General features: G+C 42.9%; 1 protein-coding gene across 1 annotated transcript in view; it reads left to right on the top strand.

Moving 5' to 3' along the window:
• The window catches only part of PTPRT (protein tyrosine phosphatase, receptor type T), a 675700-nt gene that overhangs the window by 146358 nt on the left and 503330 nt on the right, over positions 1–26012 (top strand). The window lies entirely within an intron of this gene.

The raw sequence follows: 26012 nt of genomic DNA, 5'->3' as shown, positions 1-26012 counted from the left end.
TGTAGAGCAACATTTTAGAGTCCTTCCTACTGCACTACCTTTTGTTACAAGTGTATTCATTTCTTGAACTGTTGCAAGAAAGCACCTAAGATGGTGTGTGATGAACCAACAGCAATTTATTCTCTCACAGTTCTGGAGGCTAGAAGTCTGAAAGCAAGATGTCGGCAGGGCCAGACTCCTTCCAAAACCTATATAGGATGCCTTCATTGCCTTTTCCTGGACTCTGGTGGTGTGCTGGGGATCTTTCCAATCTCTTGGCTTGTATATGCATCACTCCGGTTCTCCATGTTCAGATGGTGTTCTCCTTGTGCCAGTGTGTCTTCACACGGCTGTCTTCTTATAAAGACACCCGTCGTATTAGATTAGGGCCCCCTCTCCTCCACTATGACCTCATCTTCACTAATCACATCTGAAATGACCTTGTTTCTGAAAGGCAACATTCTGAGGTACTGGGGATTATGACTTCAAAATATCGTTTGTTTGAGGTGGGGCGGGGGACAGAATTCAACCCATAACAACAATATTCTTCGTTGTATGTTTGGCTGTTTTAAGATTCTGTACGGTAGATCATCTTGTAAGGATCATTCTTAACTATGGAATGGCTTCATTCTTCATTGTTTTTTTGTGGTAAAGTTCTTAGAATGACATCTCTGCACAGAAATTCTTTCCGATAGAGGCATAAGGAACACGACTTTTCAAAATGACTGCTATGTATCAGCTCCTGAGGTGGATATTGCCTGTATGTTTTTTTATTGTATCTTCAGTACAAACTTTCCATATATTGGCAACAGTACATAGATGAAGAAACTCTAGCGCAGAAAGAAACTTGCTCGAATGTGCATATCTAGTGTATCTGTCCATCAAGACTCGGCAAGAAAAACACAATTCTAGATATTTCAAACAGAAGGAATTTAATATAGGAATTAGTTACAAGGATGAGCCAACTCAGAGATTAACGATGGCCAGAAGCTGCTACTACACGTAGGCTGGATGGTCAGAAGGTGGAGACAGGATTATTGGAGCCCAGCAATCTGAGTTACTGTGAAGAAGCTGGAACTATGATGGGCATTCAAGCAGGATCTGGAGGTTCCACAGGACCTGCCTGAGTCAGAGAGCTAAAGCTGTCACTGGTAGAGATGCAACAGCTGCTCACATGAGCCAGGAGAGGGGGATGTATGGTATTTTGTGCTTTGCACAGGGACCGTGCTTTCATCTTCCTTGAAAATGTTATGAAGTGATCTCGTTCTGCCGCACTTCGTCATGCTTATAGCGTGACCCGGTTTGATCTTGGTGTTCTGTGAGACATGAGGAGACCCCAAAATAGCTCAAAGAATTGCTGCAAGAGCAAGCCCAGCAGTGTGGAAGGCAAAGAGACTCTATTCAAAGTTCAGCAAGCCTTATACAGAGGGTGGGCGTGTCCTAGTGTGGGTGGAATGGGCTGTGATTGGTGGGTGCAGACTGTGATGGGCAGAGGTGGGAGATTTGAGTCTAAGCCTAGGCGGGTGAGTGTGAGGTGGGCAGACAGGAAGTGCTGGGATTAGAGGCAGGTTAGAGTTGAGGTTAACCTCAGTGACGTGCGGCTGCCCCAGGGCTTCGTCTGTCTTTGCCCCTTAATAGTGTCCTTGGGCATATCTCTCTGTATCTCGGTGTTCATATCTATAAAATGGGGAGAAGACATCATTCTGGTTCTAGTTGTTTCACAGGGCCTCTGGACACTCAAACACCTCCAAAGCTTGTGATCCACATATCTCTGGCCTGGGCCCCTCAAATCCTTCCCTGTGGACCCCACATTCTCTCATCTCAGGACATCCGATCTCTGTAGGACTCTCTACACCTTACCTCTGCCTTGGTCTTTATACAACTTCAGAGCCCTGAATCCACCGTGGCCAATTCTGGGGGGTGACTGTGGGACTGGTCATTCTCTACCCCAACCCCTGATTCCCTAGTTCCTTCTGGGGAATCACTTCTCCCTACCGACTTTGTTTACTGAGCTCTGTGACGGTCATCGAGTCCCAGAGACACGATGAAGGGTCATCTCTGTGCCTGAAATCGGGACTGAAAGGGGCTCTTCCATTACAGGCACCATGACATTTTCTGAATAATATCATTAAACATCCCACAGTAGCACCCGCCATTACTGACTAATGTGACATTGTGTGGGTTACTAACGCCTACTGTTACATCAGTAACCTTTCCTGCCTCTCTGATTCTGGTTTGGGTAATTTACCTGGCAGCTCCAGGATTTTCAACAGAACAAGCGGGGATGACTCACGTTATTGCCCTGAAACCCCATGGAAATGCATCGTCGTTCTCTCGCTTCCCAGTGTGATAAATCTGATTATAACTTGCGGATGGCCACTCGTGGCTGTGCAGCGGTTTAAAATGCGCTGAAAGATTCATTCAACTAAACCGAAGTTGTCAGGCGGATTGCCGGAGGGAATTCTTGTTGCAGACACAAGTTGTGTTATGTCTGCTGTAGCCTTGTGGCGGCTTTCAAATTGCTGTTAGGAAATAAATCCATTAATCAGTGTGGACCGTCCCCACTTGTTCTGCTCGGCTCCGGGCTCCTCAGGGGCACGGTGCATGTCTTAGTCCCTCACCTGTCTCAGAGTGTCTAGCATACTATGCCCTTGATAATGGATTTTTTTTTTATTTTTTCATTTTAATATTAAATTAAAGAAAAAAATAGAATTGCCAGTTATCAGGACAGAAGTGTCCTCAGAAAGCACCTCGCCCAGCCCCTAGATGAGGGTTCTGAAGCCCAGAGAGGGGCAGTGATGTCTTCTAGGTCACACAGCAGGAGTCAGTGAGAGAGCGGTGCGTGGACTCTGGCTTCTGCCTCCCAGCCCTGGGCTCCGAATCTTCCTTGTGTTTTTCTTGGCAGCTCCTGTCAACGAAGGGTGGGACGAATTCCATTTGGGCTCTATTCTACTGTTTTACAGTTTCTTCTGAGTAATAAGGTTGGCTTGTTTAATAAGTTCGGCGTCAAAGTAGGTCAGGGATTTTATTTCTGTGCATGGGCCATTAGCATTCTTAAGTGAGAACACTTTTTTTTTTTTTTTAAACTGAGAAAATATCCACTGTGTCGACAATGAGATGCTCTGCTTCTGCCCATTTCCTAAGCTGTGTCAGATCCTTTTATACCACAAAGCCTCCACGAGGGGGGCCTCCAGGCTTCTCAGCGGGGGCCGAGGCTGGATGGGAGGATGGAAAGGGGACCCAGTGCTCTGCAGGGACACCAGGAGCTGTAGCGTGTGCAGCCAGGGCCAGAAGGGCAAGGTGACTTCTGCAGCTTCTCATGCTGGTGGTCACATTAAAATGAGATCTGTGTTTTGTTTTGTCAGAGCTAATTCTCTGAAAAACCCCAAATGCTGCTTTAGAGCATTTGGTTGAGCACTATGTCAAGAAATCTCTCAAATCTCTTGTGCTGTCAGTGCCTTCCCGGATCTGTCACCCAGTGGCCAAGCTGGTGGAAAAGGAGTCCAGGCCTGGATTTAACTGCTGTTGTGTCGTCAGGGAGAAGGATCAGGACATCGCGACGTGCCTAGGCGGGGCGCGGGGGACGGGGAGAAGGGCGACATGACGCCTCATCTATTTAGGGCTGCTCCTGAGGATACTATCAATGTGATATTTTTAGCAATGACCTGAATTGTTGCATGGGCTCACTTCTTCGTCACTTGCCTTTAACCTAAATGGGGCTGGAAACACAATAAGTAAAACATGGTTTCTATTCAAAATTCCTGGTTAAGGCCCCATGCCTGGCACGGTGAGGGGTGCAAGCATGATTGGCCGCAGTCCCCACCTTGCAATGACTCTGTCGTAGGAGAGAAAGATTTAGATATAAATGAACAAACCCATGCAGAGGGTCACGGCGGCGAGAGTGAGCCTCTGGCAGCGTTTTCCACACATCAGTCTTTTCTGTGCCCCCTTCTTTTCCATATCCTCTTATCGGTTCAATATTTCTGCTTTTAAAAAAGACGCATGCTTTCCTTGATCTTTCAGACGAGAATTCATATCAGCATAATCACCGCGATGAAAGGAAATCTAATAGGTTTCTATCACAAGCTAAAGTACATCGCCGACTATTACAGTAAGTTCTAAATCAGTGCCCACTCCCATGTACCTGATTTAATTGATGTCACACAGCATGTACTGCACTCAGGAACACGTCAGGGAGGCAGGTGAAATGTTAGCAGGGCCTTGCAGGGCTATCTAAGCAAGGGCATGATGACCATGAATATTATACATGATTCAGTGCAAATACATGGGGTGTCTCGGTGCACTGAATTTGTTGGGGGTATAGAGGAAGCCGTGACATATTGGCCCTAGGGACTGTGCTTTGTACTGCTCTTTGGGTTGTTTGCCAAGGAAATCGCCTGAGATTGGATTTCTTCACTGCCTAGTGTTTTGTGCAGTACTACTATATAATTGAGTTGATTGTTGGGTTAATCTATGCATGGCTATCTGTAAGCATTAGAATTCCTTCTTATATAACCAACCCAGCCAGGAGGAGACAGATAGATGAGGAAGGCCATTCATTCATTCATTCATTCATGTATTCATTCACCACTACCTCGATGCTGGAATTAGAGGCATAAACATACATCTGATATCACTAACTAAAGAGTTAGATGGTTGAGGAATTACCCAGAGGTCATGCATTTAATAAGTGTTCAGGAAGGATTTTGATAAAGAATGAATGATGCAGCTTAGTGGTTCTCAAACTCGGCTGCACATTGGTGAAAAAATGGTGAGTTTAAAAAATACTGATTTTAGGTCTCACCGCAGAGATTTTTATTGAGTTGGTAAGGGTTGAGAAGGAAACATCGGCAGCTTTATAACCTCTCCACGTGATGTCAGCTAGTTTTGAGAGCCACTGTGCAACCACTCAGGATTGTTTTTAAAGAGTAGGATATAGCTTAGCACAAAGGACCTTTAGTAGAAACAGTGCTTGGCACTGTGTAGGAAATGTACTTGCAGGGGCCCAGGCTGTTTGCCATTCAGTGGCGAGTATAGTCCAGCCCTATGAAAGGGCTCCTGTGAACACTGAGCCCTGCAGACTTTTAATAGCGGCCTCCCCGTTTCTTACAGGAGCTCAGTTTATGCTTCTCATCTACAAAGGAACTGGTCACTTTTGAGTTGACCCTGAGACCCTACAGGTTCCCACATCAGCCTTCTGGGCAGAATATCGATAGTTTGGCATCAGTCTTGAGCACATCCTGTCTGTGCAGAAACCTCTTTGGGGTTTCCAACAAGAAACACATAATCCAAGTTACATCTCCTTTCCTTTAGGAGAATCAAAGGTAGGAGAGGAAATTCATGGGGCAATTTGAAGAGGCCATAAAGGCCTCCAAACTGTGAAGAGCTCAGTAGGAATGATGCCATTAGAGATCAATTCTTTAAAAAAAAAAAAAAGTTAACGCCTTGGGAAAATCGCTACATTAGACCTGTTTGTCCTTTGGTATACGTGACTTTAATCATCAGACTGCTTTCCTGATTAAGATCTAGATGAAGTTTTAGGCACAATTTTTTAAAACTTTGTTATTACTTATATGTGTTTTTCCTAAATGAGCAATGATAGCAATTTCACTGGACCATCAATGGGGCCCATAAAATAGGCCCAGGTAAATCTCTGAAACAGGGCAAGCTTTTACATTTACTTCTCATTGGATTGCATATATATGACTACAAAGGTGAGTTTTCAACATTTTCCTGCCTTTTATACTACCCCATCAAGAAATAAAGAGGCAGATGGATGTTAGGCCTCACTTTTATGACCAAATGATATTCTACCTGCTGGGAAGTTTGTATGCAAAGTGCCTTGGTGTAGACCTCTTGTTCTGCCCTACAGTTGTGTCTGTCTTCCATTCAGTCACATACATGCAAACATCCATCCATATCTTGTTGCAATTTTATTCACCAGTTATTTTCATTTGAAGTGTATTGTAAATTACTGCCTTCACTCTCATATAATACACGAGAAACATATAAAATAGCCAGTTACTTCCCTTATTTGCTTCCCACTGCAAAATAAAACACTGGGTTACCAAGTATTCAAGTACATTTTTAAGAGCATTAAAGTATCTCCTTTGAGGGAGTCCTTCAATAAGTAGGGTGCCTTCTTTTATTTTTATCTTAAAGAGTTTCAGCCATGCCTTCCCCAGTGTTTTGCCTAGTTGTGAACTTCACCTTTAAATGTGTTTCTGAAACTGATCTTAAAGGCAGCTTCACGTATTGTGTGTATGTGTGCACACACGTGCATGATCACGTGTGCACACATGCATGCATTTGATTGTACCTCTTTATCAAGGTATCTTCTAGCCAAGCCTTTTTTTTAGTTACAAAAAAGTCCGGTAATAGTCTTTTAAATGTTTGGTTTGGAATATGTGTGGTATATTAGTCATCTGTGAGGACATAAAAAATGACCTTCAAATGTAGAGACTTAAACCAACAAGCATTTATTTTCTCCCAGGCATGGGATAGGAATCCTGATGCAGCCTGCCTGGCACGGGGTCTCTCACAGGCTGCCGTCATTTTAAGGTTTGATTGAGGAAGGATCTGCTCCCAAGTTCACTCACATGGCCGTGGGAGTCTTCAGAAGATCCTTTTAATCACTCGCCTGTCTATTGGCCTAAGCTCATTCACTGTGGGCTAAGGGTCTCATTTCTTTGCATAGTGTGCCTTTCCTTAAGACAACGCATAACAAGGCAGGGAGAAGAGAGGGAGAGAGAGAAAAAAATAGAAAGAGGGAGAGAGAGAAAGAGTGGAAGGAGAGAGGGGGGAGTGGGAAAATGCAGGTGGGGAAAAGAGCAGGAAGAAGGAGGGAAGGGCAGGAGAGAAGAAGAAAGAGGAAGGAGAGAGAGTGGGAGAGGGAGATGGACAGGAGGGGAGAGAGAGGGAGAGGGAGATGGACAGGAGGGGAGAGAGAGGGAGAGGGCGAGTAGGATGGTCACCTGTTTGCAGTCTGATCTCAGAAGTAACATCATCACATCACTTTTGCCATACTCTTTCAGAAGGGAGTCAAGAGGTCCAGCCCACTCTCAAAGGTTCAGGGTTACACAGAGCGTGGATACCAGGAGGAGTGAATCACTAGTGGCCATTTCAGAGACTGCTGACAGTAACTGGGGTCTGAAAACATCACCATAAACGTGATGGCCATTTGTAGATATTGTTCAGGATTTTCTTGTGCCAGAAATATTGAGTTTTTTTCTCTTCGCAGCTCTGAAGTAATAAAAGTCACATATTAAATAAGTATCGAAGTATTTCTTATAGTTTCCAGATTGACCACTGCTTAATAATGAATCACTGACTGAATCTGGGATAACACTTCCATCTTCTTCCCTGTCGGCTTCGAAGAGTGGATTTTGAAAGACAATGCCAGGTTGGATACATGCTTCCTAGGTTGTAGGTTATTTGGAATTTTACTGTCTTACATCTTTTAAATAGTTTTGAGCATATACTTTCTATTTCCCATTTTTTAAGGAACTATCCATCATCCTGATTGAAAACATAATTTTAGAAATATTGTACTTCTAAAAAATAAATGAAGAGTGCCACTGAAACTTGCAAAACAAAACATGTAAAATTTTTCAGCATTTCTGTGTTTTTGAGAAACTCTCTATGGCCAGAAACAGAACCAAATACAGTTGTATGATTGAACACAATTTTGTTAGGAATCTGACCGATTTGTGAACATTGATGAATTTGAATAGATTCAAAAGTAAGAAATTAACATGGACTTGATATCAAAAGCATGATTTATAACTGGAAAATTGGTCAGTTGAACCTAATTAAAATAAAGTGTTTGCACTGTGAAAACTCATAGGAAGAAACTGAAAAGACAAGCTATAGAGTAGGAGAAAATATTTGCAAACCACATATATGGCAAAGGACTAGTACCTAGAATATATAAAGCATTCCTAAAGCTCAACAGAAATAATAATAATAATAATAATAATAATAATAATAATAAAAACTCAGCAATGTAATTAGAAAATGGGCAAAAGTTATGAGCAGACATTTCACTGAAGAGGATATACAGATGACAAATAAGCATGTGAAAAGATGTTCAATATTATTAGCTATCAGGGTAGTATAAATGAAAACCACAATGAAATTGTTATATGCTTTTCAGAATGGCTAAAAAAAAAATAATGATAACACCAAATGCTGGTGAAAATGTAAAGAAACTGGATCACTCATACATTTATGGTGGGGATGTGAAATGGTCTAGCCACTCTGAAAAGCAGTTTGGCAGTTCCATATTCCATAGGACCTAGCAGTACCACTCCTGAACATTTATTCCAGAGAAAGAATAATTCTTATGTTCACACGAAAACCAGAACAATCAGGATTGTTCATAGCAACTTTATTTGTAATAACTAAACACTGGAAACAGCCCAGATGTCCTTCACCAGGTGAATGGTTAAACAAACTATAATACATGTATAGTATGGAATACTGCTTGATAATACAAAGGAATGAAATACACACACATACACATACACACACACACACCCACCACCACCACCACCACCACCACCACCACCACCACCACCACCACCACCAACAACAACAACAACCTGGTTGCATCTTCGGGGAATTATGCTGAGTGAAAAAAGCCAATCCCCAAAGATTATATATTGTCACCTTTTAAATGTCAAACTTTTAGAAATGTGCTGTGTGCACCTTATACAGTGATGTATGTCGATTATTTCTCAATAAAACTGGGAAAAAATTAGAAACAGAGACTGGATCAGAGGTTCCCTGGGGTTCAGGCTGTGGTGGAAGAGTGAGGAGGGAGATGGATGTGGTTATGGAAGAAGGACCCGTGTGGTAGGGGACACGTCTCATGTCTTGACTCTCCCAATGTCGATATCCTGGTTATAATATCGTATGAAAGTTTCGCACAAAGTGATCATTGGGGAAGCCGGGTGAGGATACACGGGATCTCTCTATTATTCCTTACAACTAGTGTAAATCTATAATCCTCTCAAAATAAAAAGTTTAAAAAGGATTAATACTGACATTTAAAGTGACAAACTGAGTTCTCAGCCCCAGCTGGCAGGTCCTTTCTGGGCAGAGATGGACAGTCTCTCCCCTTTTCTGTAGTAGAGCACTATGTTTGAGGCCTCTCGTACTGCTGGGTTTCCCAATAATGTCCATCTACCAATTCTTGCAGTCCCTCTCCACTCATCAAAATATTCTTTGCTACAAGCTTTAAGGAAAAACTCAGAGTGGCTGACAGCAGAACAGGGTTCTTCGGACTTTGCCTTGACTCATTCACTCAACAAATATTCATGAAGCATTTATTATGTGCCAGGGATCAAGGCAGGTACCAAGAATAGGATGGTCGGAAATATCAAAGTGGTCTTTGCACTCATGCTGCTTACAGTCTAGTGGGGAAGAATGGCATAAACAATCATGCAAAATATAAGGGCTATAAAGAATGTCTGGGAGCATGGAGGAAGTCAGGGAGGGCTTCCTTGAGGAAGTGACATGTAAACTGAGATATGAAGAGCTAACTAGGTGAAGAGGGAGGAAGAGGAAACTGGGTGTAAAGGCCTGACATAGATGATAACACAACACATAGGGATATTTGAAAATAAACCTGCGTGTCTGGAGCCTAGGAGATGAGAGGGGCAATGGCAGGAGACAAAGCTGAACAGGTAGACAGGGCGTCTACCTGTGTCTGAGGCCACAGAATGGAATGTATTTGTTATTTTAGGAAGATCAATTGGGCTATAGGGTAGAGAATGGATTTGAATAGAGTAGAAGTAGAAGCAACATTAAAAGGTTTATGCATATTGTGCAAATGGATGATTTAAAACTTATCCTTCTTGTTAATTGAAATCTAACATATAATGCAGTAAAGTACATTGGGTTTAATATATGCAACTATGTTAAATTCACTTTTTCATTTTCATCATAATTTGAGACTCTTTGGGATTTTCTCCATACACCATCAGGTACTTCCTTCCAGTTCTTATATCCTTTCCAGTTCTTATATCTTTTATTTCTTACTTCCTAAGAAGTAAGAAATAAAAGTTATACTTACTTCCTTTCCAGTTCTTACATCTTTTATTTCTTTTTCTTGCCTCATTGCACTGGCTAGGACGTCCAGTAGAATTGAGAAAATCGGGGAGAAAGAATTCAGTATTTTATCATTGATTATGATGTTAGATTTATGTTTCGATAACCTGTTATCAGATTAAAGATCCTGCCTTCTAGTCTTAGCTTGCTAAGAGTTTTGTCATAAATAGATATTGACTTTCATCAAGTACTTCCTTGGCATCCCTTGAGATTGTTACATGATTTTTATCTTTTAGTCTGTCAATATGATGAAATATACTGATTCATTTCCTAATATTCAGCCAATCTTATTATCCTGGAACAAACCCAAGTTGGTCATGATCAATTATTCATTTTATTTATCATTGAATCTGGTTTGCTAATATAGTATGTAAGATTTTTTTTTTTTTATCTCTGTGTTTACGAGAGAGATGGGCCTGAAAGTTTCTTTTCTTGTGATATCCTTGTAAAGTTTTGGCATGGCGGTTATCTTGGGCTTGTAAGTACAAGAGTTTGGAAATATTTCTTCTCTTGTATTCCATGAAATGATTTGTGTAAACATGGTATTTCCTTGTAACCTTTTTATCCATGTAAAAATTCAAGCTTATTTTACTTTATATTTTCAAGTAGAATTTTGTCTCAGAAAGATGTTTTATGTAAAACATCTGTTTTATGTAAACCGTCACTTTGTAGACTCCTTCAGATGTTGCTATATATTTCTTTGGATTTCCTCTGCCTGTGTTTAAGAAGTACATGATTAAGACATTAGAAATATCTAGGATAGTGCCTGAAATGTGGTAACTACACAGTATAATAGAAATCTCCTGTCCCCTCACAGACTCTACCCAACTGCAGGGGCCAGTGGTAGGCACCTACCTGAAAGCATCAATGCTGTTCTCAGAGCCCAGTGTCCACTTGCCTGAGTCAGAATTGTGCCCCCAGGGAATGGGGACACTGATTTGTGGCCTCTGAAACCTTACAGCATTCTGTTGTTTCAAAATGCTTTCCCAAAGAGCTGCTTCTTAGGCTAGCTAACTTCCTGCTGGATGTGGCGGAGCCCAGAGGCAGCCCTGGGCGGACCATGGAGATTTGGAAGAGATTCATTGTTCATTTCTTTTACATAAAGGGGGCAATCATCTCTTAAACTCTCCCCACAAACTGAGCAAGCCGTTATGGATAAGCCTCTTAATCCATCTGGACACCCTTTCCTGCCACTTTAGAGCAGTCGATACTTCTAGTCACTTCCAGCCATTTCAGTGCTGGGAGACTAATTATGCATTTCCCCCTGCACTTAGGGATATGCCAGAAGAGAGGAATTTGCAAAATAACAGTATCTCTGAAGCCCCAGTTCCCTTCATTCTCTCTCTCTCACTGTGGCTGGTAGCATAGCAACTGATGAAGCAGCCCAGACTCAGGTTGCCCAGACTTGCATATTTCTTCCCTCCCTCCCACCACCCCCCTTTTCTTCTACTCCAGCTTTTCTCAGACATGTTCTGTTAAGACGGCTGCCATGTTTTCCCCCTGGTGCTTGTTGAGTGTGAGTTAACCATCCCAGTGGGAGATTAGCGGCTTCCTCATGCATAAAGCTGAAATTGATTTCATCTCATGTGTTACATGAGCCCAAGAAACCCGAGTGCTCCGATGCTTAGAGTGGAGATCACAGGAAGCTTGAGAAGCTGGGTCAAATGGCCCGTTAACGCAGAGGGCGATGGGATGGGGAAAAGGATTAGTACAGGATGCCAAGAAGGATGGGACACGGGAATAACTCACACTTATATAGGGCCCGTCATGGTTCAGGCATTTACATTGGGTTTTCACAAGGACCCAGTGAGATATGATCCATTACTCTGGTTTTACACATGAAGAAACCGAGGCTCAGAGGAATTCTGCCACTTGCTCAAAGCCACACAATGAAGCGATAGAGGTTATAAGCCACACTCTGTCTGACCCAGTGACCTTGTACTTTCCAATACACCACGCTGCCCTTTATAAGTGAAAACGAATGTGAAAATGCAAAGGAATGGCATGTGGAAACCATTGTGCATGGCGTGGAGAAGCCTCTATAGTGCACTAGGATACTGGGTAAGAAAATTGAAGTGGACACCCCCTTCTGTGGGCTGTACAGGCATCATGGAGGTCAAGGAAAGACTGAAGCTCCACAGGCGTGCACAGGCCCGCTCACCAGCCTGTTGAATCCTAGCTTTTTACTTATACTGGTCCCATCTCCTTTACTACTTACATCCAATCAAGGACCAAGTCCTGTCCAATCTCCTAGACCTGTGCCTAGTCCCTCTGACTCTGCCTCTCTAGTCCCATGGCCATTACCTTGGTCCAGCCCTCCATCCTGTTTCCCCTCAGTAATGGACATGACTTCCCTCTGACTCAAGTCTCTCTCCTTCAGACACTTTCTCCATCCTGTACGCAGAGGAGTTGTCCTAAAAGAACACATGCCTGTGTCGCACCACTGCTTACAAAGCCTCAGGATGAAGTGCAGGCTCCTTCCTGGTCTGTCCCTGTTGACCTTCTGATGGCCTTTTTGCTGTCTCTCCCTTCTCCTCTGTGTTTCAGCAGAATGTGCCATTCCCGAATGACCCAGTCTCCACAAAGTCTCCCTCCCTCCCCGGTGCCTGTTAGACTCTCTTCTCCTTTCGTGATTTCATGATTCGATTTCTCCAGGAAGCCCTCCTTCATCTCCTCCATCTGATCTCCTTCTTGCATCAGCTTCCTAAGGCTGCTGTAACTCATTACCACAAACAGAGTGGCTTAAAGCGACACAAATTTATTATCTTATAAACAGGGAGGTCAGAAGTCTAAAATGGTTCGGCAGGGCTGCATTTCTTCTGGCCGTTGGGGAGGATCTGTGCCCTTTGCAGTTTCTAGAGGCCACCTGCATTCCTTGCTCATGGCCCCTTCCTCTGTGTTCAAAACCGACAGTGCAGCATCTCTCAGACCCTCTCAGATCCTTGCGATTACATTGTGCCCATGTGGATATTCCAGGATACTCTCGCTACTTGAGATCCTTAACTGCATCACATTTTCAGAGTGCCTTTTGCCATGGAAAGTTCTGGGGATGAGGATGTGGACGTCTCTTGGGGGCCATTATTCTGTGCACCCCACTCCCCTATGTGTCCTCAAGACCATGGGCCTGCCGCTGTCCAGCCTTTATCACTTTATTCTACAGCTTATCGATTTCTGCATCTGTTTCACTCCCTAGTCTTTTATGTTCCTCCAGAGTAAAGACAGTTATTTTCTTTGACTCGCAACCCTCAGAACATAGAATCAGCTCTTAGTACTTATGTGTTGAACAGAAGACCTCTCTGGTTCCCAACTACCTACATCACTCTGGATGACTGAGCTGTTGAGAACATCGGGGCAGTTCATCGCATCACTTAAAATCACCAACTAGAGCATGATAGCTTGGGTATCTCAGAGCTTCCATGTTCCAGCTGCATGATCTTGGGCAAGTTACTTAACTTCCAGGCCTTAGTTTCCTCAATGCAAAATGAAGGTAATTATAATATCTTCTTGTATCAGTTAAGGTCTGGAAAGGAAACTCCAAATCATACTAGGTATTTCAAACGGAGAGTTTCTGTTGAAGGGAATTAGTGTGGCAGGTTGCTGGAGCAAAACGGGGCAATAAAGTAGAAAGAATTGCAGAAAAAATGTACCACACTTGGGGCTGGGGTAACACAAAGGAATTGTGGGGATCTGGAGGAGGGGCTCTGGAAGGCTGCTGCTGGGACCTCTGAAGAGAGAGGCCCCACAGTTGGTACTGCACCTGTAAGGGGGCTTGGCCTCGCTTCTGCTTGTACCACTGAAAAGATGCTGTGAAGACCAGAAGAAATTCAAGCCCGGAGCATAGCTGTCTTGGTTGCTGGAGTGATGTGGAAAGGCCCTTGAAATAGGATCAGGGCATTTTCTTTGCTCTTCCAGCTTTGTAGTCTCCACGTGGAGCCTCCCATCGGTCGGACTGAACCAAAGCTGGCAAAGGGAGCCTTGAAGCATGGAGTTCCAGCCCCAGAATCACAGAGACATTTGTAACAGGGTGGGCTTGAGGCTACAGGACCAGAGGTCAATAACTAGCACATTCCTCTAGTTTCCTCTTCTGTGAAATGGATGCTATAGCATTACTCACCTCATCGTGTGAGATGAGGAATAAATGAGTTCATATATGGACATCCTGGAACAGAGCCAGGCACATGGATAGCACTGAGTGTTATTTGCCCTTGCCCCATGGACATAATCATAGCTCTCCCATTATGTAGGTGTACAGACTGGGATGTCTCTGGACTCAGAGATCCAAACTGGCTAAGTAATGAGTTCCTCCTACCCAGTTCTTTGTAGTCAGGCTGCTGGGAAAAGGTAGGGCCAGGGAGGCAAAGGTATCTGTCCATGGACCTGTGCTGTTCTAAGGCAAGAAGCTTCTGCAGCATGGCCTCTGATTCCGAAGGTTTAGAATCCTGGCTCTCCTAGGCCCCTGTCTGGGGGAGATGGACTCTTGACTCATACTTTCTTAGGACTCTTTATTAGCAGGCAAGGGAGGAAAGGCTCTTCTAGAGCGATTACTCAGCCCTCAATTTTGGGAAGTGGCCCAGCAAAGAGTAATCTTGAAAATGTCGAGGTTCCAGGGGGTAAAGAGGAACCAGGAGCAGACGGAGTGTTGCAGATCATGAAATCTCGCCTGGTGCTAAGTCATTATTGAATTTTGCATTTTTAAATGACTTAAGTGGTTGCACCATAACAGCGCTGAATAGACTGAGGCTGAACATGTGAATGTATTTGCTTGCGGAAGAGCTGGTACGAGTCTCCACTGACATTGCTGTGGCCCCTCTGTATCCTGACACAGGAAGATGAGTGCCTTTAATGGGATCTTGCATCTCTCTGTGGGGGTACCTATGGGAGCCCCAGCTAAGTTTCCTACCAACTGCTGAATGGCCCAATGACTGCTGGTTGGAAAGATGAAGATATTAATAGCTAACACAGTATACTTGTTATGTGCTGGGGTTCTTCTAAACTTATCGAATATAATACCTTATTTCATTTTCATTACAACCCCCATTTTACAGATGAGGAAACTAAGGCACAGAGAAGTTAAGCAACTTACCCTGATTGTTAGATATCTTAGTTTAGCTTTCTTCAAAACAGACCCTGATACGAGGGTTTGCAAGCACTTTATTTGGAATTTTAAGGGAATATTGGTAGAGGAGGGGACATGATACAGGAAAGGAAGGAAGGTCTCTGAAGGGTAAATAATGAGCTGGTGGCCCTGGCAGATATCCAGTGCTCAGTTCCACTAGAGAGCCTCCAAATGGCTGAGTAAACCAAGCCCGTTGTCTCCCCACGGGCTGAGAAAACTGAGCGCTTGTACACGAACTCCTGTCTCTCATTGGGAAAGAATTGCTCTTGGGGGTGGTAAAACCCTGGCATGGCCAGTCTGCCCTGCAATGGGACAAAGCCACTAGAAGGCGTATGTAGGTGTTGGAGGTAGGGAGTCATTCCTGCATGGAGGTATTAACCACCGAAACTACAAGTGGCCTCCAGGATAGGTAAAGAGAATATGGGCGGGTACCATCAGCATCTGCTGAATATGGCCAAAAAGTAGTAGAGCTGGGATTCATATTTCAGCTTCAACTACTATTCTTTGTATGAGAGAGGTTAAAATACGAGGAGGTTGTTAGAGGAATAGAAACAATGCCACAGAGTAAAAGTGCTTAGAGTCCTAAGAACTAGCAATATTTATGCCAAAAAAGAGAATAGTGAGTGTTCAATGGCCTGAGTCCTCAACTATGCAAGGACTGCCACAGTGGGGAGGAAAAACTCCTGGAGTGCCGTGACCCCACGATCTAACCCACTATACAGCAAGCCCTGTGCTAAGATATGGGGCCACAGGCAAAAATGGCTTGGTCTATAGCCTTGAGACAGATCCATCATCAGGTAGTTTCCATATAGTGTGCAAGTTCTTTGATGAACTTGTGCCCAGGGAGCATCACGAAGGGTCCTGGCAAGTGCAGAGGGTGCTGTTGGTGCCTCGTCCAAGTCTCCTTTACCAGGGTGGTATACTCAGCCCCTAGTTGCCACTAGTGTTGGCTGATAAAGACTCATAGCTTTCCCTTGCACTAGGTTGAATGTTGTTCTCTCAAAATTCATGTTTTTCCTGGAACCTCAGAATGTGACTGTATTTGGAAATAGGGAGGGTCTCTGCAGATGTAATTCATTATGTTAAAATGAGGTCGTACTGGCATAGGGTGGGTGCTAATTCAATATGATTGGAGTCCTTATAAGAAGAGAGAAATTTGGATGAAGAGACAGACACACAGAGGAGGCCGTGTGAAGACAGAGGCAGAGATAGGAGTGATGCATCTATAAGCCAAGAAAGATGAAGGACCGCCGGCAAATGCCAGAAGCCAGAAGAGGCAAGGAAGGGTTCTTCCCTAGAGCTTTTGAGGGAGTGTGTCCCTGTTGATACCTTGATTTCAGATTTCTTGTCTTCAGAACTGTGAAACAATAAATTTCTATTACTCTAAACTGCCCAGTTTGTGGTACCTACCTACAGAAGTCCTTGGAAACAAATATACTCTTCCCTGGATTACGGTCCTTGGCCACGTGGGAGTCGCTTAGCTGAGGGGCAATGACTGTATCCAATTAATGACACAGGGGTACAATAGGCAGACCCCCTTCCCCAATGAGAACACCTGTGGAGACAGCCAGACCCTAGTCTGCGGCCAAAACCACATTTTTGTTTGGCTTCTTGACCCTTCCCCTATCCTGCCTCCTTCTAAGAACTCTCCTGCAGTCACTTGCACAGAACCCTTGTCTCAAGCTCTCTTTCTTGGGACTCTGAGCTAAGACACTCACAGAGCACAGAGACATAGCCTTGAGGTGAGAGTACTCAGAAGATTGTTAACTCTTGAATGGCAAAAAGAAAGGTTGAGTCACCTGGAAGAAGGGAAGGGCGATCCTGCAGAGAGAACAGCACAAGGAAAGCACCTTCCACTACTTCTGCATCACTTGTGTGTAAAGTGTGGGGTGACGAAGCCTAGTGGGCAGGAACCTGCAGAGGTAGAGACAGACAACACTTGGAAGCTTGATATGACACCCTGATGGATAGCAGATGGAAGAAGACCTCTGGTCTATACTTTAAATGCTTTTCATTAAAACCCTTCACCAATTGTGTGGACAACAGAGAGTGTGCTCCTTATCGATGGAGGTCTTCAAACTAAGGCACAGCTACGTGTTGGGGACATCTGCATTGGGCAGGTAGAGCTCAGTGACCTCTCACCATCTTCCACATCTATGATTCTATGACTGTCAACTACTGTTACTGCTGCCAGGTTACAAAGTACTGGCTAGTTACCAGTTCTGTCTCCTTCTCACCAAAACCACTTCTCTGTGACCTTGGATGAGTCACTTCATCATCCTCCATGGTAGTAATACTATTAGCACAAGATAATATGATGTAGCGATTATGAGCATTGCTCTGGAATCTTCCTAAGTTTGAATCCTGGTTCCTTCTCTTACTACTAGCCTTATAATCATGATCCATTCACATCTTTAAGCTTCAGGGTTGAAAAGAAAAAACTGATTTATAAATGAGATTGATAATAGCACCTGCCTGAAAGAGTTTGCCAGGAATCGATAAGATAAAGCATGTAAAGTCTTTAGCACAGTTCCCAGCACATGGCTAATCCTCGGTGATTCTTAGTACTTCCCTTATGCTGTCTTCACAGTCTGTGGAGCTGAAATATAAGTACACTTTTTATATGAATACTTCCAGAATAAAGAGGGTCAGTGCAATATTGAGGAAAGACTGTTGACTTTGAGAAAACCTGCGTTTGAACAAAGTTCCGCTTACTAGCTATGTGAGATTAGGCAGGTTACCTAAAGTGTCTGAGCCTTGGTGTCCTCACCCATGACATGGGAGTAATACTGTCTGCTTTGTGGGGTCACTGGAGGGAGAAAAATGAGGAAACAGGTAAAATGCTATAAAATATTAGTTGCTATGATTATAGGACTATTTGGAATTCAAGTCTCAATTTATGGTGGAGGGCTCGGAGCAGTGCCAAAAGCAGCCAGGATCTTTCCCTGTTAGGGAGCCATGGATGGGGAACAGGTTTGGCAAATGGACACAGTTATGATTCTTGTTTCCTGCTCCCTGGTTCTGGACAGATGAAAGCAGAGATTGGCTGTTAAATACCGCTAGTGATTGAGGCCACAGAATCCTGACAGAGGTTCCACTCATTTGTAAAGCTCAAAATAGAAGAAAAGCTTACTTTTAAAAAATGCTTCTTTCAAATAAACAAGCATCGTGGAACATTTGTAGAAAAACAAGAAAAGGAGAAAAAACTACTTACAACTCTAAAGAAAACATCAACATTTTGATAAACTTATGTCTAGGTGTTTTAATAGACATAAGTAGGTGAGATTTTTGTTGTTTATTTTAATTCAAATTGAACTTCTGTACCTATGGAGTGCCTTATCTAAGGAAAAGACTATTCCAGAGAAATGTTGCATGTCTGTTTTCAAAGTTATTGCCAAAGCAAGAGTTAAGAATTCATAAAGAAATTACTTTCCTTTGGGAAGAGAGGCACAAAGTTCTCTCTCTCTTTACAGTTTGGGTTATGTCTTCGTTCAGTCTGGCATGAGGCAATGCTTCTCTTCACGACCCTTACCTGAGAAAGAAGGGTCCTATGGCTTTGCAAATGCACCACAACTTAGCTGGCTATAAAATTCTGGGGATATGAAACATTCTCTTAAAACCTTGTGTGTGTGCTATGCCATTGTGGTTGGGAATGCAGTTCTCTAATAAGGCACCTTGGCCCCAGTCCTGGCTCTTTGAATTAGTAATTGTTTGACACTATTTTCAGAAACACGTGAATCATAATAGTGTCTACCCCTAAAATTGCTGTGAGGATTAAATGAGTTAACATTTTAAGACACTAAGAACAGTGACAGGCGCATAAAAATTTGCAGTGCATATTAGCTACCGCTGCTGTCATTTATATTATCACTATTATCATCATCTTCATCATCATATCCCGATGTTTCAAATTGAAACAACGAAGTCTAAGAACTGATTTTTTAGTTTTTTGTTTTGATGAAGATGTGTTTGTCTAGATCCTTATGAGAATTTTTCTTTAGTCTTGCAATTTAAAATATTGCCAGTGTGTGCTTAAGTTTGAGTCTCATCATTGATTTTGTCTGGAACCTACTGTGCTCTTTATAGTTTGCAAAATCAGAACTTCATTTCTTTAAAAGACATTTTTTAGCTGTGTGTTTGATTATTGTTCTCTTCCAGTTGTTTGATATCGCCTCCCCAAACACTTATAATTCTTAGCTGAGATGGCCATTCAATATTTTCTGCAACATTCTCCTTCTTGCTTTTGTTCGTCTCTTTATTGCCATCTCAACCTCTTATTTTGGGAAAACTTACCAAATATTTCCTTTTCTCATTTAAATAAAACATCAAATATTTATTGAACATTGACCATTTGTTAGGCTAGGTCACAGAGGTTAGTTTTGGTAGGCACCTGTCAGTGGATTGCATGCTATACAGTAAGCTCTCTGTATCTATGGGTTCTGTATTCGTGTCTTTAACCAACTGTGGATGAAAAAATATTTTTTTTAATAATAATTTTTATTTTTCAGTTATAATTGGCATACAATACTATATTAGTTTCAGGTGTACAACATAGTGATTAGACATCTATGTAACGCACAAAGCGATCGCCCCAATAAACCTGTGTCCCTCTGACACTGTATAATGTTATTACAATATTATTGGCTATTTCCTCATGCTAAACTTTCTGTCTCCATAACTATTTTGTAACTACCAAGTTGGACTTCTTAATCCCTTCCCTTTTTTCACTGAATCCCACAACCCCCCTCCCATCTGGTAACCCTCAAAATGTTCTCTGTATCTATGAGTTTGTTTCTGTTTGTTTGTTTATTTTGTTCTTTAGACTCTACATTTACGTGCAGTCAGATGGCATTTGCCTTTTATCTGACTTATTCCACTTAGCACAGTATCCTCTAGGTATCATGAGAGCATCATGATCTATCTTTTTCCATCCCCTTACTTTTAGTCTGTGTATATCTTTTAATCTGAAGTGAGTCTCTTGTAGGCAGCGTATGTAAGGGTCTTGTTTTCTTATCCATTCAGCCACCTTGTCTTTTGATTGGAGCATATAATTTTTTTTTTCCATTTGAAGTACTCATTGATAGATATGTAGATATTGCCATTTGTTTTAGACTTTTGATACGTAAATTTTTCTTCTTCTTAAAGAAATTCCTCCAACATTTCCTGTAAGACTGGCTTGGTGGTGATAAACTCCTTTAGCTTTTGTTGTCTGTGAAGCTCTTTATCTGTCCCTCGATTCTAAATGATCACTTTGCTAGGTAAAGTAATCTTGGTTGTAGGCCCCGGGTTTTCATCACTGAATATTTTCTGCCAAGCCTTTCTGGCCTGTAAAATTTCTGTTGAGAAATTGGCTGAGAGTCTTATGGACATTTCCTTGTATGTAACTAATTGCTTTTCTCTTGCTGCTTTTAATATTCTCTGTTTGAATTTAACCTTTGCCATTTTAATTATGATGTGTCTTGGTGTGAGCCTCTTTGGGTTCATCTTGTTTAGGACTCTCTGAACTTCCTGGGGTTGTTTGCCTATTTCCTTCATCAGGTTAGTGTAGTTTTCTGTCATTATTTCTTCAAATAGGTTTTCAATTCCCTGCTCTCTCTCTTCTCCTTCTGGTATACCTACGATGCAAATGTTGTTATGCTTAATGTTGTCTCAAAGGCTTCTTAAACTATCTTCATTGTTTTAGATTCTTTTTTCTTGTTACTGTGCTTATTGGGTGTGCTACCCCATCCTCTATGTTGCTGATTCAATCCTTTGTTTCATCCACTCTGTTGATTCCCTCTAATCTACTCTTCATCTCAGATATTATATTCTTCATTTCTGCCTGGCCTTAAGTGCATTGAGCATCCTTATAACCAGTGTTTTGAACTCTGCATCTGGTATATTGCTTGTCTCCAGTTCGGTGAATTTTTTTTTCTGGAGCTTTGTTCTATTCTTTCATGTGGGACATGCTTGTTTGTCTCCCCATTTTGTCTGCCTTCCTGTGTTTGTTTCTATGTATTAGATAGGGCTCCTAAGTCTCCCAGTCTTAAATGAGTGGCTTTAAGTAGTAGGTATACTGTGTGGCCTCTTGGCACAGAGCTGAGAGGGGTCCAGCAGCAGGCCAAGTTTAGCCACAGCCTGTGTACCTTCAGAGCTACCTGATAAGAGTCACCAAGCAATCCACAAATGGCTGCCACCCATGCTAGGCTTATAGGTGCCTTGAGGTGCCAAACAGAGGCTGGCTGCCATTGGTATGGGGCGTGGAACTGGTGAGCAAGAGGTTCAGGGCACACCGAGGCTAGATGCTGCTTCATGGGTTTTGTGAGCCTTTGAGAGATTTTATGAAAGTTTGCAGCAGGAACCAAGACAGCCCGTTTGTATGGAATAAATCACTGGACATGGCTTGGGTGGGCCCGCAAGTTGGGAGAGGTGGAGTCTCAGAGAATCCCTTAGGCTTAGTGGCCTGTGTGTTCAGGTTGGTGAAACCAGTGTCTGTAGGCTGGGAGGGTGGAGGGCTCAACAAAGGAACAATGGCCTCTGTTTACACCTCTGTCAGGGTGTAAACTGCCCCTCCGGCCCTCACCCTGAAGCCTGATAGCTCAGCGCCTCCCTGTGTGTCCCTGGTGCCTCAGTGCTGGAGCTCAGAGCGAGCGAGTCTGTCCCTGAGTAAGGCCGGGTGCGGGCCCTTTAAGATGAAGGTCTCCGCTCTCCGCAGGCCTCCATTTCACTCAGCCGCGACCTTTGCTGGAAACCTTGTGCTGGGGAGCCCAGTGTGTGGCCGGGACGCCATGCTCTTCAGGTAAGGGAGGTGGCTCTGAGGTCAAGATAGTCCTCTCGATTCGCCATCGCCACATGCAGTTGTGGGACCAGGCTGTTTTGTGTGTCCGCCCCTCCTATCATTTTGCGGTGACCTGTTATGTGACGTGACCTAGTTGTAGGGCTTCTGTTCAGCCAGACCTCTGGTGACTCTGCATGCTGATTGTTCTGTAGTTTTGTTATAATTTTGGTGTGGTCTCTAGAGGAGGTGTGTACAGCCTCTATCTTCTATGCCATCTTGAATCTTCTCCCGAAAAAAAAAAAAATTTAAATGGTATGTTGTTGCCGGTGTGTACTACAGAGTTAGGCCTAGGATGGTTGTATCTGTACTGAACATGTACAGACTTTTTTTCTTGTCATAATTCCCTAAAGAATAGTGTAACAACTATTTACATGGCATTCAAATTGCATTAGGTATTATAAGTAATCTAGAGATGATTTAAACTAGTATATGAGGGGATGTGTGTAGGTTATATGCAAATACTACCTAATTTTATGTGAGGAAGTTGAGCATCCACAGATTTTGGAATTCATAAGGAGGCCTTGGAACCAATCTCCCATGAATAACAAGGTTTAACTGTGTGCGTTTATTATATTTTCTGCTCAGGGACCTCATGGGCCCATCAGAGAAGAGTGAGAAGGTGGGGTCTATGGCTGATGACTAATAGCAGGGGTCCCTAGCCCCCAGGCCTCAGACTGATACTGATCCATGGCCTGTTAGGAACTGGGCCGCACAGCAGGAGGTGAGCGGCAGGCGAGCCAGCGAAGCTTCATCTGTACTGGCAGCCGCTCCCTAGCGCTAGCATCACCACCTCAGCCCCACCTCAGATCATCAGGCATTAGATTCTCATAGGAGCACCAGATCCTGGTGCCAAAAAGGTTGGGAACCGCTGACTTATAGTCAAGCTAGAGTGAATGAACATATCCACATAGAATCCCTATGGTCTTCGATAGAAAACTTAGATACCTTTATAATTTGAATTGTAAAACAATCTTTCATTCTAAAGATGAAAATATTAAGAATTATAAAGATTGAGTGGTCTGTCCAGGGTCACCCAGCTGGCTTATGGTGAAGCCAGGGCAAAAAAAGGCTCAGACCCCAGCCCCAAACTAGTTTCCCTTCTCCTTTTTGATCCTCAATTTATTATTTTATGAAACAGTGTTACATGCCGATCAGTAGAATCTCTAATCAGCATAACGCTTTTGAATATATACTCTGTGCCCAGCCCTGTGAAACAGAATTGAAAAAGAAAAATGGGCATAATTTGGTTAAAAGTGAAAGGAAAGACATTCCAGTTGGGAGAAATGGTATGTGCAAAAGTGTGGGAGTGGGGATGATAAACTAGTATGTGGGCACATGCGTGTTTTGGCGTGTGGGGTAGGGCAGGAACATTCCTGCAGACCCTCGTGCGTCAGTAAATAGCAGTGCAACTAGAAAGGTGATCAGGTAGGACAAGGGGAGGTGATGGACAGTGTTGGAGGCCAGGTTATATTCACCTTAAACATGTAAAAGCTTACTTCTCATCTTAGAAACATTCAGTTTTTTCAAAATGTTTGATTTCTGTCTAGAGCGACAATATATACGCATGAAGCTTGTTCTGCTATTTGAAGCTCTTTTACTCTCTGTAGGAATTTCTGGGGAGTCAAACTGTTACAAGAGCTCACAGCAGGGAAAAGAAAGGCAGAATTGGTCTAGAGATTGCTGCCTGAGGACTAGGCAGAATTACATTAAGGGGTCACCTCACCACCTACATGTTGAAGGAGAATCTTGGCAGGTCAGAGGCAGTTGCTGCCCAGGCCTTATGGATGGCTCACGGAGTCTTGTCCTCAGAGTCCTTTGATGCCTGGCTGGAGGGGTAAACACCATCTCTTAACTCAGATCTCAGTTCCCTGAAGGCCAGACTTCCTCCCTCTTGATTTGGTTCCAAATTTTGTGAGCAGTCATCAAATGTCAAACAATAACTCCTGGCTTTGCACAGTTGATAATGTGGGCTCGGGTAATGAGGTTGGGGTATTGGTTGTTTTATATGTAAAAAAGCTCATGACTGAGAACAGGTGTGTGCCTGCACAGCCTCTTATTAAGAAGCCTCGTAGGAATTCAAGCATCTGATGATGCTGGTAGAATTGTTTGGAGACAAACGTGAAAGAATTAAAGGCTCATTCTCTCCCTATATACTGAGGTTCAATTCCAAGTAAGATTTAGTGATATTTTTCCCACCTGCTGGGTCACAGACAAGCCATATTTTTTTTCTTTAGTCTTTTTAGGTATCATTTACATGTAGCAAAATACCTATATTTTAAATGAACAGCTGGATGAGTCTTACACAACTCTAGTCATGATATAGAAATTTTTATCACCCCAGAAATTTTTCTCCTGCCCCCTTCCAGGTTATCCACCAGAGGTAATACTCTTCTGATTATTATTATTATTTTATCATTCAAATCAACATGTAGTGCATTTCAACACACCAGGAAGTTCTCTCATGCCTCACCCTGGTCAATTCCTGCTTTCCTAGGTAACTGTAACTCTGACTTTTATCTCTATAGATCAACTGTACATGTACTTGAACTTTTCATGTACATGGAATCATCATGCATTCTCTTTTTTTTTTTTTTATTTCGCACACCATAATTTTCTTTCGAGATCTGTCTATGTTGTATATCAGTAGTTTGTTCCCTTTTCCTTGCTGTGTAGTATTCTGTTATATAGATGTGCATCAGTTGGTTGATCCATAAGCACCGAACTGGGCTTGGCTTATCCTCTCATTTCCTTCTCTTCAACAGCTTCTGAATTAACTTCTTTCTCTCCTTACACCTCTATTTCTCAGTCCTTGGACGAAAGGTAGAACGTGAGCTCCTGGCAGTCAGGACTGTCTGTTTTGTTCACTGTTGTATCCTCAGTGCCTAGGACAGAGTGTGACATATAGTAGGTACTCAATGTTTGTACAATGAATGAGTGAATGAGTGTTCAGAGCACATGGTTTTAATTGTTTTCCAATGTGGCCCTGTGTGGTACTTTCCCAAGCAAATCAGAACAACGGGATTCCCAGGACAGTCTCTTTGCTCAAAGACGTATGTGAATTTCTGGCCCCACAGATAATACTCAGGCTCTCTCTATAAGAACTTTCCCCAACCTCTAGACTAGATCAGGTCCCTTTACAGGCCTTATAACTGTCTCTATCACCCCCATCATTACCTTCATTGCACTTTATTGTCATTGCTGCTTTAATTGGCTGCCTTATCCTCTGAGTCCATGGGTACAGACAGCCTATATTTTTTCCCACCACTAAATTTCACCTTCAGCACTCTTTCTGGCACATGAGAAAACAGGGTACATACTAGATGGGCTTTCCTTCACAGGGAGTTTCTCACTGCCAGATTGTTCATCTCAAGACCCTGGCAATTGGGCAGAGCCCTTCATAAAGAGAAAAATAGATGTGAAAATATGGCCTCTGCTGAGAACTTAAGGTCTGTATCTCCCCCAAATTAATATGTTGAAGCTCTAACTCTGTAATGTGATGGTATTAGGAGGTGGTATTCGTTTTCGAGGTAGTCATGTGTGCAGAGCCCCCATTATGGGATTAATGCCCTTACGTGAAGGAGAGGAGATCAGAGATCTCTTTCTCTCCACCTGCAAAGAAATAGCAAGAGGGTAGCATTCTGCAAACCCAGAAGAGCATTCTCACTAGGAACTGGACTGGCTGGCAGTTTGATCTTGGACTCCCATTCTCCAGAGCTGTGAGAAATAAATGTCTGTTGTTTAAGCCCCCCAGTCAGTGGTATTTTGTGATAGCAGCCTAAGCTACTAAGACAGTCTTTATGGAAGATGTCTACTTAGGACGTAACATTTCATAGGCAGAGACATGTCTTTATCCTTCAAATATTTTAGCCCAAATATTAAACCTATGAATGTGTTGGGTGGGTCACAGTCATGGGAACCTAGACATTTACTTGGCATTGTTCTGTAGAAAATGTTTATTTTCACCCAAATGTTTGGAAACCTGGGAGC

This window comes from Pteropus alecto, unplaced genomic scaffold, assembly GCF_000325575.1.
Source record: "Pteropus alecto unplaced genomic scaffold, ASM32557v1 scaffold45, whole genome shotgun sequence".
Classification (NCBI taxonomy): Eukaryota; Metazoa; Chordata; class Mammalia; order Chiroptera; family Pteropodidae; genus Pteropus; species Pteropus alecto.
The sequence above is the reverse complement of the archived record's forward strand: the minus strand, read 5'-3'. Positions and strand labels throughout refer to the sequence as shown.